This window comes from Gambusia affinis, linkage group LG06, assembly GCF_019740435.1.
Source record: "Gambusia affinis linkage group LG06, SWU_Gaff_1.0, whole genome shotgun sequence".
NCBI lineage: Eukaryota > Metazoa > Chordata > Actinopteri > Cyprinodontiformes > Poeciliidae > Gambusia > Gambusia affinis.
In genome coordinates, this window is record NC_057873.1 from 12,864,099 (window position 1) to 12,877,145 (window position 13,047).

The window sequence follows — 13,047 nt, forward strand, 5'->3', positions numbered from 1 at the left end:
ATTGCCTACAAAGCTTTTGAAGAAATTGAAGCTGTGTTCTGCTCAAAGGTTAAAAATTTGTTCTCTATTTTTGACTGCAATAGTTTAAGCTGTTAAGTGTAAATTTATGCTGTGTATAAAAGGCGTTTATAAAGTACATATTTTTGCTGAAGAAAAACAGTTAAAAAGTGGTGTTGAAAAAGGACTAAAGCTCTTAGTTAAATTTGCACCTAAGAGAGAAAGAAAAGCGTTTCTGGCTGATTCCCAGGAATAGGCACACACGAACATTCCCAAAGCACCATTTCTGTCCCTCCCACTGTTACCCCTCCTCTCTCTCTCTCTCTCTCTACCCTTGCTCAACCCCACCTCCCTCTCTTGATCAACCCTTCGCTCCACCTCTCTGGCTCTACCACACGTCACGGGTCAACGGATCTAACGTAATTCAAGACCAGTACTTGTTCACACCCAGTTGTAGTCCACTGCAATAAGACAGCCCACTTCCTATTACGTCCAATTAGCCCCCACCCTTGACCATTTTGGATAGAAGCACAGAGCAGTGACACCTTTCCTTTTTCTTCTCTCTGCTTAAAGCGGACAGAAGATTAAAGCATAAGTCTGAATTAACTAAATCAGGGGTGTCAAACTCAATTTCACCAAGGGCCACTTCAGCATATTGGCCACCCTCAACGGGCCACATTGACGGTATATATCAGGAATTATTTATACCGTCCTCCAGACTGCAACAGACTGCAATTTATAGATGCGTCCCTGCTAAAACATACCCCATACAAAAGGTTGACTTCCCTCAGTAGCAGCAACTCAGTTCTGTAGAGGCCTATGAATGAGTCAAAGATCTAGGTGTGTTAGTTGGAGAAGGAACGCATCTAAAGTTGCAGAGTGATAGGTCTGGAAAACTAGACTTGGTCAGCCCTAGCATAAATGTATGGAAATACAATGTTAAAAATAAATTAAACAACACCTCATATTGTTAAGTAACTGATTTTATGTATTCAAGTTTTAAATATTACATTTGAGTTTGCATGGATGTAAAATTACTGCTCAGTTGAAAAATTACAATACTTAAATCCGTGTTTAAAGATAAGCAGACAAAGAATAAAAACAAGTTTTGCTGTTAACTCTCAACTTCATTCACAAAACGTTTCTGTTATTTATTACACAACGAACATGTATTTCACATAAGAACAAAACAATTAGGCGATGTTGCCTGCAGTGTTGGTATAGTTACTTTGAAAAAGTAACTTTAATCGGACTACTGATTACTCCTTGAAAAAGTAACTCAGTTATATTATTGACTACTTGATTTGGAAAGTAACTAAGTTACACTAAAAGTAACTTTTTAGTTACTTTCAGCAGCTGCTAACAACAACGCTCCGCCTCCTGTGAAAATAACATTGATCTTTGCCAATACTTTTTTGTAATTTATTTTATAATGGTAACATCAACAATGTGTCTCCACTGATAAGGTTGAACTGAAGAGGAGATTGTAGAAAAAACAGTACAAAAAAATAAAAAACCTGAGTAATTTGTGTGGTCCACTGTTGTCTGGAAACTCTAAGAAGGATTGTAAAGCCCTCCCACCCCCCACCTTCAGGTTCTGCGTTACGGCCCTGCATTTGGTGTCAAAGCTCAGCGCACAGATCTCCTCCTGCAGCTCCACAGCTCAGATGGCTGCACAGATTTGTGACACTTATCGTAATATTAATAATTAGAATGGCGTTAAATTGCCATTATAATCATTGCCAACTACGGACACGTTCATTCGTGGCTGTTTTCACGTTTATTGCGCTGTTCAAATTGGTCTCGATGTTTGCAGTTTTCTGGAGCGCAACGCGAAGCTCAACGTCATTCAGAGGTAATATATTAACTTGACATTAACAAAGACACAGCGGGACGGATCATCCGGGAAATGATGGACAAGGAGAGACTGAGTAAGACTCCCTTAATGACAGACAAATTCTGGGATTTATTATGAGTCTCTGCTTATTTCCAAACCCAAATGAGCAACTTCACGTTCAAAAACGAGCCAAAAAAGGCGCAACCCGCCACTCATTAAATCTGCAAGCGACTTTAAAAAAAAATGAAGCCCAAAGCCGTTTATAATTATCGGACTTGGCGACAGAAACTCTAAATAGTTCCAGTTTTTCCACCAACAAAATGCGCATCTCCCTCCATTGTTTACATTTCTGTCGCATAGAGACGTCGGTCACTCGACAAGACGCGCAGAGGAAATACGATTAAATAACAAAAGAAGATAGTAACGCAAAGTAAATTTTGATAAGTAACTGTAGTCTGACTACTCGATTTGAAATAGCAACGCGTTATATTACTCGTTACTGAAAAAAGTGGTCCGACGTCAGTAACGCGTTACAAATTAACGCGTTACTGACATCACTGGTTGCCTGTCCTTGAACACAAAGCTGATCCCTTTTCACTCTGTCACCAACTCACACATATCCTCATTCACCAGTTGTGTTCTGTAAATAAACACAAAACAAAACACAAGCAAAATCAATAAACTATATTCATATTCCAGTATACTGAGTTTTGGTTTTACATTAATTCTATTTTAATTCAGTTTGTTTGTGCTTACCAATGTTTTCTGGCCGGATGTCTGGCACCGTTTTCTCCTTGTCAGTTCGTCGATGTCTGGTTTTAGTTCTTGTGCTGTGGCAATCCGCAAAACGGCGTGTAGGTTGTCAGTAATGCGCGATCTGTGCTTGGTCTTGTTTAAATTCATTATTGAAAACATCTGTTCGCACAGATAGGTGCTTCCAAACATGGACAAAACACGAGCTGCATGGAGTCGAAGCTGTGGCATCAAATCAGGGGGAAGTAGACGGTAAAAGTCCTCAATTGAAACATCACGGAACTTCGCTCTCAGGCCACTGTCGCTTTGAAGCTCAATTAACTCCATCTGAAGGCGGTGGGGCGCACTGCAGACATCGGCGGTGAAAGGATTGGCAAAGATGTCAAAACTAGAGTGTTGCGATTTAAAGTCATAAAAGCGCCGATCAAACTCATTTGTTAACAGAGTTAGTTTGGTAGTTAACCGAGCACATGAAAAAGCACCGGGAGATGAGGCTGAGATGATCTGACATGCAGGAAAGTGGACGAGATTGTTTTGTTCCACCTGGTACTTCCATAGATCGAGTTTGCGCTGGAAAGCTGTGATCATGTCGGACATCTGTGTGATGACTTGTTTACGTCCTTGTAGTTTCTGATTTAGCTGAGCAAGATGCTCGGTGACGTCACATAACATAGCAAATTCACACAGCCATTTCGGATCGGACAGTTCAGACAAGGGTTTTCCTTTGTTTTTCATGAAAAGATCGATTTCTTCTCGAAGTTCAAAAAATCGTTTAAGGACTTTGCTCCTACTCAGCCACCTTACTTCTGTATGGTACGGCATATCTTCATGCTCTGAACCCACCTCCTGCAAGAACATCTGAAACTGGCGGTGATTCAGGCGCCGAATAAAGTTGACTGTTTTCATGACAGTGGTCATCACATTATCCAGCTCCAGAACCTTTCCACAGCGCTTCCTGATGGATAAGGCAATGATACGTGATCAGCGGCGTCTGATTGTTGCTTTTTTGCATTTTTTCCTTCATTAGTCCAACCAAGCCTGTTTTTCCTCCACACATCGCAGGTGCACCGTTTGTAGTTAGTCCCACCAACCTTTCCCACGGCAATTTATTTTTACCGACAGACTTCTCCACTGCATCAAAAATGTCCCGGCCGGTTGTGGTTCCATGCAGCGCCACTATATCCAGGAGCTCCTCTGTTACAGACAGGTCTGGCTTCACCCCTCTAATAAAAATGGACAAATGCGCCGTATCCACGTTGTCTGTGCTTTCATCCACAGCTAATGAAAAAGCTAGACAGCTGCCCATTTGAAAAAGGAACTCTTCTCCATTGTTTGTGGGAATGTCTTAAAATCCAGAAGTTTTGGAGGGAGGTTATTAGATGTTTATCTGAATTGTTTAAGGTTAAAGTTCCATTAGAGGTTAGAATCTGTGTTCTAGGAATATACCCAGTGGAATTTAAACAATCACAGACTAAAACTAAATTGATCGATTACGGACTTCTTCAAGCCAGAAGATCTATTGCATTATGCTGGAGGAGCATGGACGCTCCATGCCTGGGATTGTGGAAGAAAGAAATTGCAAATTCACTCGGACTGGAAAGACTAACATACATCGCCAAGGGCAAACACCGGGACTTTGAGAACCTCTGGGAGTCATATATGAGGATCATAGGGACTGAAGGCGGAGCTCATTAATGGGTGTCTTAAATGGATGTCTTGACTACAGTTTTTATTTTCATATTATCTTGTTTTGTTTTTTTCTGTCATAATCTAAAGTGTTTTATATATATTATAACAAATGCAGGTTTGAAGGGTGAATGCGTGAGTGAATGCAAGTGTGTATAAGTACGTGTTTACAATGTTAAGTTTGTTTGTAAATGTCCTAAAAGAGAAAATTCAATAAAATATATTGGAAAAAAAAGACAGCTGCCCATTTCTTCGGCCAGCTGTGTCGATAAATTTCCGGCAATTTCTTTAACTCGTTCCGCGATGGTATTTCTTGACAAACTGACATTTTGGAAAGTCTGTACTTTATCGGGACACACCTGCTCACACACCTTTAGCATACACTGCTTCAAAAATGCACCCTCCGAAAAAGATTTTGAAGCTCGGGCGATTTCTTCAGCTACAATAAAGCTTGCTTTCACCGCTGCATCAGTTTTGGCTGTGGCTTTTGTAAACAATTTCTGCTGCATTTGCAATCTGCCTTTTAAATCTGCTGCAATTTTTTGTTTTTCTTGAAGGCTAAATTTCGCGTACTTAGCTCCGTGTTTTGTTTCAAAATGCCGACGTATATTGTATTCTTTCACAACGGACACTGCCCCAGAACACAAAAGACATACTGGTTTTTCACCTTGTAGTACAAAGAGGTATTCGTTTTCCCATCGTTCATGAAACAGTCTTCCTTGTAAATTGATTTTTCTATTCTTAGACATTTTGATGTTAGCTTGTCGATGTTTCAGTTTTATTCGCTGGGAAAATTAATAATCAGCTTGAGGTGACTCTGCTGCACTCTAGTGGCGAGAAGCCCTAATGTTGGCTGGTAACAATCGGAAGGCATTATGGGAGATGTAGTTTGTGGTCAATTTGTGCTCAAAACCTATTTTAAGTCAATCAATAGCCCTGTAAAACGGTGGTGGGAGGGAGAGGGCCACATAAAATCACGTAACGGGCCACATGTGGCCCGCGGGCCTTGAGTTTGACACATGTGAACTAAATCATACAGACCTTAAACAAAATAATCATTGTTTCTGTGACACTGAACTATGTTGAAGATCATTTAAATGTATATTTTACTGTAAATAGAGTTAAAGAACTGCAAAGAACTTGCTAAACTGCGACATTTATTAAAGAATATATAACATATTTAGCAACAATAAGCAAACAATACTACAAGGAATAATGTAACAAGCACAATAACTAAAATAATGAACTAATTCTTTACTAACTCCAAATGAAAGGTTGAGATTAACAAAACTGCAACTGATTGAAAGAAAATACTTAAACTGAATTTCAATAGTTACACAACTGTATAAAGACAAACAGAGTGAGCAACATACCTATTGTGATTATTGGTTCAAAAAACCCAGAATATGCTACTCAAATTCCTAAAATTTCAAGGAAATGGGAAAAACGAACACGTGGTCTTCCATCTGAGTGGCCTGAAAATGGGAGCTTTGACTTATCCCTTTGTGAACAAATGGAAACAAGAATCACTGATTACAAACCAAAAGACAAAAGTAAGAAAAGACAAGCCAAAAGAGAATTAGAATTGAACATTTTAAAACTGTTCAAAGAAGAAGGTGAAAAATACAGAAAGAACTTGAAACAGCAACTTGTTGAGCTCAAAAATAATTATGAAAAATTTAAGGATGACAAGATGAACCCTGCTGGATTGTATCCAACCCTGTCAGGAGTTTTGAACATTACAGGTGATTTTGGATACAAGAATGACGATCAATTCGTAAACTCTAGACAAGGTACTGTGGAATCACCTCAACATAAAGAGCTGGAAGCTCTATCAGATAAATCACCTACAGTGCATGCAGCACTACCAACAGTAACTCAAACACTGCAAACAAACTCAAACGCTCCAGATTATGAAGGTTCACCTCCACAACATAGTGGCACAATTAATAAACATGTAAAGAGTATGCAACCATCAACATCATATGCAACTGTAGATGGCTACAAGCCAGCTGGTAGACATTCTACATCAATGTCAACAATTCCAACAGGAACTCAAACCACTAATGTTGGATGCTCCACAACAAGGACAATTGGACATAATAAAATTCTGGACTGCTACGCTGGTCATACAGGGAGACGCAGAAGCGGAGATAATTACTGGTTAAGTTTAGACAATAAAGGCCTTGATCTGCAACGTGAAATAAATCGAACAATGATACAGGACATGGAAGAAGAAATTGATGAAAGCCTTATGCGAATAGCTGAACAGGAAGCAGGATGCGAAGATGACCGAGACAGAGCAACAACTGGTCCAAGCACAAGCACACCTGCTAAAACACAACACATGGACCCAAAACAAAAATATGATTTGAGACTAAGACCTGACATACGTAAACCTGATCGTTATGACCCCTCAAAACAATTACCAATCATATTAAAAGGAGACGTTGCTCAATACTTACCATTTGCCTCGATGGATCTGATCGGGTTAATTTCACGACTGCCAGACATTCATGACGGCGCAGGGAAATGGATCAGAGTACTAGAAGAAGAGACAGTTGGCAAAATTTTGGCACTGGGAGACATCAAAGCTATTTTTGCGAAAGAACTGCCACCATGCAGAACGTTTTGAAAAACCACCCATGGATGTTACAGGAACGAGCAGATGGACTTGAACTTAATGCATTCCGGACGGCAATATGGGCTGCCTTGAGGGCAGAATTTCCAAACAAAACGGATCCTAAAACCTTGAAAGGGGAACCAATTGGTGACTCGGAAAATCCAGCATCTTACGTCGCCAGGCAGCTGAGAAGGTGGAATGAGGTCATGGAGTTTCATGTTGAAGAATATCCAATGATCGCAGCTATGTTTCGGAAATCAATGGTGAATGTAATGCCACAATCAGTGGTGACTCTGATGTCAATGCCGTTTAAAGAATTTCGCGATCATATGGTGCATGCAATAGAGAAATACAGAAATGATGAACAAAGACTTGCTGACCAAGACAAAAACATTCAAAGGAAACTGGCCCAGCTACAGCTTGGAGAACTTCAAGGAAAAAGCAAGACTAAGACTCAAGCTGCAGTGATGAGGGGGGACCAGCATCCTAGCCAAAATGCAGCCAATCTTCCTAAACCGGTGAGTTCAGTGCCACAGATGTATACTCCAGCTCCACAACTGACTCAACCTTCTCAACCAGTGGTGAATGTTTACCCACAACCATGGAACTCACGTCCATTTGTGCCCCGAGGAAGACAGCAAAGAAGCCTCTCATGGCCTAACAGAGGACGAGGCGGTCCATCTAGAGCACCCGGAGCATGCTGGACATGTGGCGGTTTTGGACATCGTGCCGACCAGTGTCAAAATGGTGACAACTCATTCCAAAGACGGCCACGAGGCAGAGCCAGACCAGGTCCACCGACAGCTCCATATAATCACCAAGCAGTTCCATATAATCAACAAGGAACACCATATGACTCACAAGGAGTCCCATACGATCCACCAGTTCAACAAAATTCAACAACTCAATACAATCCACCAAATTTTGGATACTAGGGATGCCCAGAGGACCCTAGGGGAGAAAGTCAGTACCCAATTCTAACTTCAGGTGCTGACGATGAACCAATATTGAAAATTCAAATTGAAAACAAGGAAACTCCAATGTTGGTCGATACAGGAGCAGCTTACACTTGTGTGAGTCCAAATTATGCAACGCATCTCCCCATGTCTGATAAATTCGTATCAACAGTAGGGTTCTCGGGAACAAGACAATTAATCCAAATGACAGCTCCTGTTCGACTTGCAACAAATGACAATGAAATAAAAATACCAATTTTGGTATCTGATCAAACACCAATTAACCTACTGGGAAGAGATGCCCTGTGCAAATTACATATAAAAATCTGGTGTTCTCCTGAAGGTGTGTATGTTGAAAAAAAAGGTGTGGATTTTCAAATGTACATGCAACAACATGAAGCTAAAGTTTATTGGCTAGGAGACATTAATAACTCAATTGAAGAAGTACTTTCTAAATGGGGTCAATACATCCAAATACAAATTCCTGAAGCTAAAAAACCATTTCTAGATTATCATTGCACAATGTACTATGACATTTCGAAAAGCATAGAGTTTGAAGAACAATGGGACAAGGAAACTCAAGGTGAAACAGTGAACCTGGTGTCCCAATACGTTGTTGTTGGGAGACAAGGAGCAGCGCTCAACGTAGAAATTAATGATTTCATTTCTCAATGATACAATGTTGCAGAATCTGTACCACACATAACATTGTTTGTAAATAAAAATTTTCATGCAAAAGACCTTGGGCCAATGATGAAAATTGCGACACAGATAAAATGGGAACAAACAGAAAGTCCATTAATATTTAAATCAGAAGATGCAACAATGATTAAAATAATTACTGAAACTTCAATGACAGCGAAACCACAGGTGATAACAGTACCAATTAATGACACTGAACAACCAAAAGAAAAAGATGTGTTGGATGAAAACCCGTTAATGCATGACATGTTAAAACAAGTTTCTGAATCAGTGTGGTCAAAACATGAAACAGATGTGGGACTGGTAAAATCAGCCAACCCATTTAAAGTTGAACTAAAACCAAATGCTAAACTTCCATTTCGTCCTCAATATCCATTAAAAACAGAAGCAGAAGAAGGAATCAGCAAAACAATTGAAGGATTATTAAAAGCAGGAGTGTTGGTGGAAATTGAAAGTCCATGCAATACTCCAATTTTTCCAGTTCTAAAAGCAGATAAGTCAAAGTACCGCCTAGTACATGACCTTCGCACAATAAACGATGTAGTGGAAGACAGATCTTCGGCGGAAATGCCCAACCCACACACACTTTTAACTGCAATTCCTGCTGAAGCAAAATTCTTCACAGTAATTGATCTGTGTTCTGCATTTTTTACTATTCCTCTAGCAGAACAATCTCAATATCTGTTTGCATTTACTTACAGAGGTAAAAAGTACAGTTACACTCGGTTACCACAAGGGTTCAAACACAGCCCACATGTGTTCAATCAAGCACTAAGACAGGACTTAGAAGGATTGGAAATAAATAGCACATTGCTTCAATTTGTTGACAACATTTTGGTTACATCACCAACGCTGGACGACTGCCATCGCGATTCAATAAAGGTCCTTGAAAGATTGGCTGAAGGAGGCTACAAAGCTTCCAAAGAAAAACTACGGTATTGTCAGACACAGGTAGAATACCTGGGTAGACAACTCTCAGAAGGGAGCATTGGCATATCACCTTCTCAATTAGAAGGTGTCAGCAAAGCTCCATGTCCAAGAACAGTTGGAGAAATGATGACATTTCTCGGCATGACAGGTTTCAATGCTGATTGGATAGAAAGTTATGCAGAGAAAACAGCACCACTCAGAGAACTCATGAAAGAACCAGGTCATCAAAACCAAAAGAATTTGCTAAAATGGACTACTGAAGCAAAAGTAGCCTTTGAAACCTTAAAATCTGAAATGCAGACTGCCCCTGCACTAGCAGTTCCAAATTATGACAAACCATTTTACTTATATGTTGCAAACAAAAAAGACATGTATGTCACAGCAGTTTTGATGCAAGAAACATGTACAGGTCGGAAAAAACAACCAATTGCTTATTACAGCACAAAATTGGACAATGTAGCACAAGGCTGGCCACCATGCTATCAAGGGCTAGCAGCAGTTTACCATGCTTATGAAAAAGCTTAAACCATTACAATGGGTTACCCAGTTACAATATTAACTCACCACAAAATCGCAGAGTTGATAAACTTAGGAAAATTTGTCGTAACACAAGCAAGAAATTTGCAGTACATGCTACTTCTAACATATCCAGACATAACGATTCAAAGATGCATCACAAACAATCCAGCAAATGTGATTCCTTTGGATTGTGATGGAGAACCACGAGTGTGTAGCAGAAACAATGAAATACACTAGACTCAGACCTGATTTGGAGTCTACACCATTACCTGATGCAGAAGTCACATACTTCGTTGACGGGTCATGTTTCAGAGACCACCTTGGAAACCACGCAGGTTTTGCGGTGGTACAACAAATAGGTGAAAATTTTGTAACTGTCAAAGCTGAAAAATATGACCAACCATGTTCTGCACAACTCGCAGAACTTAAAGCACTAACTGAAGCCTGCAAAATGGCTAAGTCAAAATCAGCAAATGTGTTCACTGATTCTGCTTACGCCCACGGTGTTTGCTTTTTATTTGCGGCAATATGGAAGCAAAGAGGTTTCAAAAGAGCGGATGGAACCCCAGTACAACACAAAGCACAATTGAAAGAACTAATAGCTGCCATGATGCTTCCCTTGAAGCTGGCAGTGATCAAGTGTCAAGCACACCGAAAAGGTAATGACATTGTTGTGAGAGGCAACAACATGGCTGATGAAGCGGCGAAAATGGCGTCCAAGAGCCAAATGGCCATCTTGGCACCTGTAGTAACCTTAGAACCAGCTGTTACACCAGAAGATGTCATTTTAATGCAGCAACAAGCAAGTAGTAGTGAACATGATCTTTGGGTACGCAGAGGTGCTACAAAGAGTGAAAATGGGTTATGGAGGTCACATGAAGGCCTACTGATGGCACCAGTAGCATTACTGACATTATTGGTCTCAGAAGCCCACGGCTTAGACCACTGTGCCCGAGGAAAAGTCTTGGAAAAACTGAGAAAACAAGGTTTTTGGTCTCCATACATGCAAGACATGGTGGATGAAATTCTAAGCCAGTGTGAAATATGTGCAGAAAACAATGCTCGAAAAGGCATAAAACCATGCATTGGACACATTCCAGTCCCGGAAGGACCTTTCAAACACCTGGTGATAGACTACGTAGACATGCTCAAACCAGTTCAAGGTAAAAGGTACATGCTAGTGATAATTGACCGTTTCAGTCGATGGGTCGAAGCAGTACCATCAAAAACCTTAGGAGCAGACACAGTTATCAAATTTTTGACAAGAGAAGTGATTCCAAGATTTGGAATTCCATCTGAAATCAGTTCAGACAATGGCTCAGCTTTTGTACAGAAAGTCGTTAAAGGCATTTTGCAAAAGCTACAAATCAAACAGCGTCTTGGCTCAGTTTACCATCCCCAAAGCCAGGGAATGGTGGAACGCATCAACGCCACGCTGAAAGCAAAACTTCGAAAGATTTGTGCAACAACTAAACTAAACTGGGTAGATGCTTTGCCACTAGCACTAATGAGCTACCGCATGCAAATGCACAAAAGCACGCATTTAACCCCACATGAAATGCTGACAGGCAGACCAATGCCTGTGCCGCAATGGAGGTCACCTTTCAAGGGACCTCCGCTTGAGCAGTTGCAAACTGAATTGAAAGATTATGTTGAACAACTAACTGCTATCCATAGAGCTATCTATTTGCAGGAAAAATCCAGAAGTCCAGAGTCGGCAGTGTTGGAGCCACCGGTGAAACCAGGCGATTTGGTGTACATCAAGGTGTACAGACGCAGATGGCATGAGGCCCGATGGGAAGGACCTTATGAAGTCAAAAGAGCAACCCCAACAGCTGTCCAAGTAGAAGGAAGTACCACTTGGCATCATTTGACTCATTGCACTGAAGTTCAGAATAAAGACAGAGTTAAAATTGAGTTTGACAAGAAAGATGAGCAGAAGCCTCGCAGCAATGAGACTGATACTGATAACTGTCCAACTGTGGATGTTGACAGAAGTGATGAGCCATGCAACAGGAGAGACGAACTCACACAATCTGCATCCGACACCACAGGACAAACAGACCACGACGATCCCAAGTGACAGAACATGGACTCAAAGACAGCCACCAGGGGGGACAAACGATGACTTAGAGATGACCACCCACAAGGAAAGATCCATCTCCAATGAAAAAGATAAGTATCACACAACTTATAGAATTCCAGACAAGTACATGCCAGTGTTCTTTCCAGCAAGTTTTAACTCAGACTTTTCTAAAAAGTTAACTCGTAAAACTAGACATGTGCACCTAGACTGGAAATGGACAGCAAGTTTAACAGAGACTGCAACTCAAACAAATTCAGAAACTGAGTATGAGGCCCATGTAAGCTATACTAACTGAAAACTGTGTCACAAAACAATTAGGATACAGAACGACGCATATATCACAGATCAATGTTTAATCATTATGTACATTAGAGATGACGGATTTGACATTGAAGTAAAAATGGGAAGACAATGGAACAAAGACTATGAATTCAAACATTACATGGCAATGACAAACCTCGATATTTCGGTAACAGGTAAAGGTGATTTAGAACGAGTAAAAGATACAAAGATAACGAGTATGGTTGAAATGATGACTGACAGAGTTAAAATATATATGTCAACTGATGAAGTCGGTAACAGCATGCTAGGAAGACAAATAATTGTCTCAAGAATAGTGTTCGAAAGCAATCGTCGCGAGATGTGTAGAGGAATTATGAACTCAGAAAATAATGTACTAACGAAGGATCAGAAAGACACAAAATGTAACTTAAGACTTATAAAAACAACTTGTGGATGGACAATTGAAGCAGATGTTTTAGCTTTTCGAGTGGATAAATCATATGAAATAAAAATTGGAACAGCTGCCAGTAATGAACTGGAAGAGATTAGAGTAATTTGGAGCTTACCGAAAGTAAACACAGAAAACAGTAACTGCTTAACACTCAATGAATACACTATCAAACCCATCACATTACCAATAACAACAGTTAAGCCATTCACAACGGTCAAAACGACT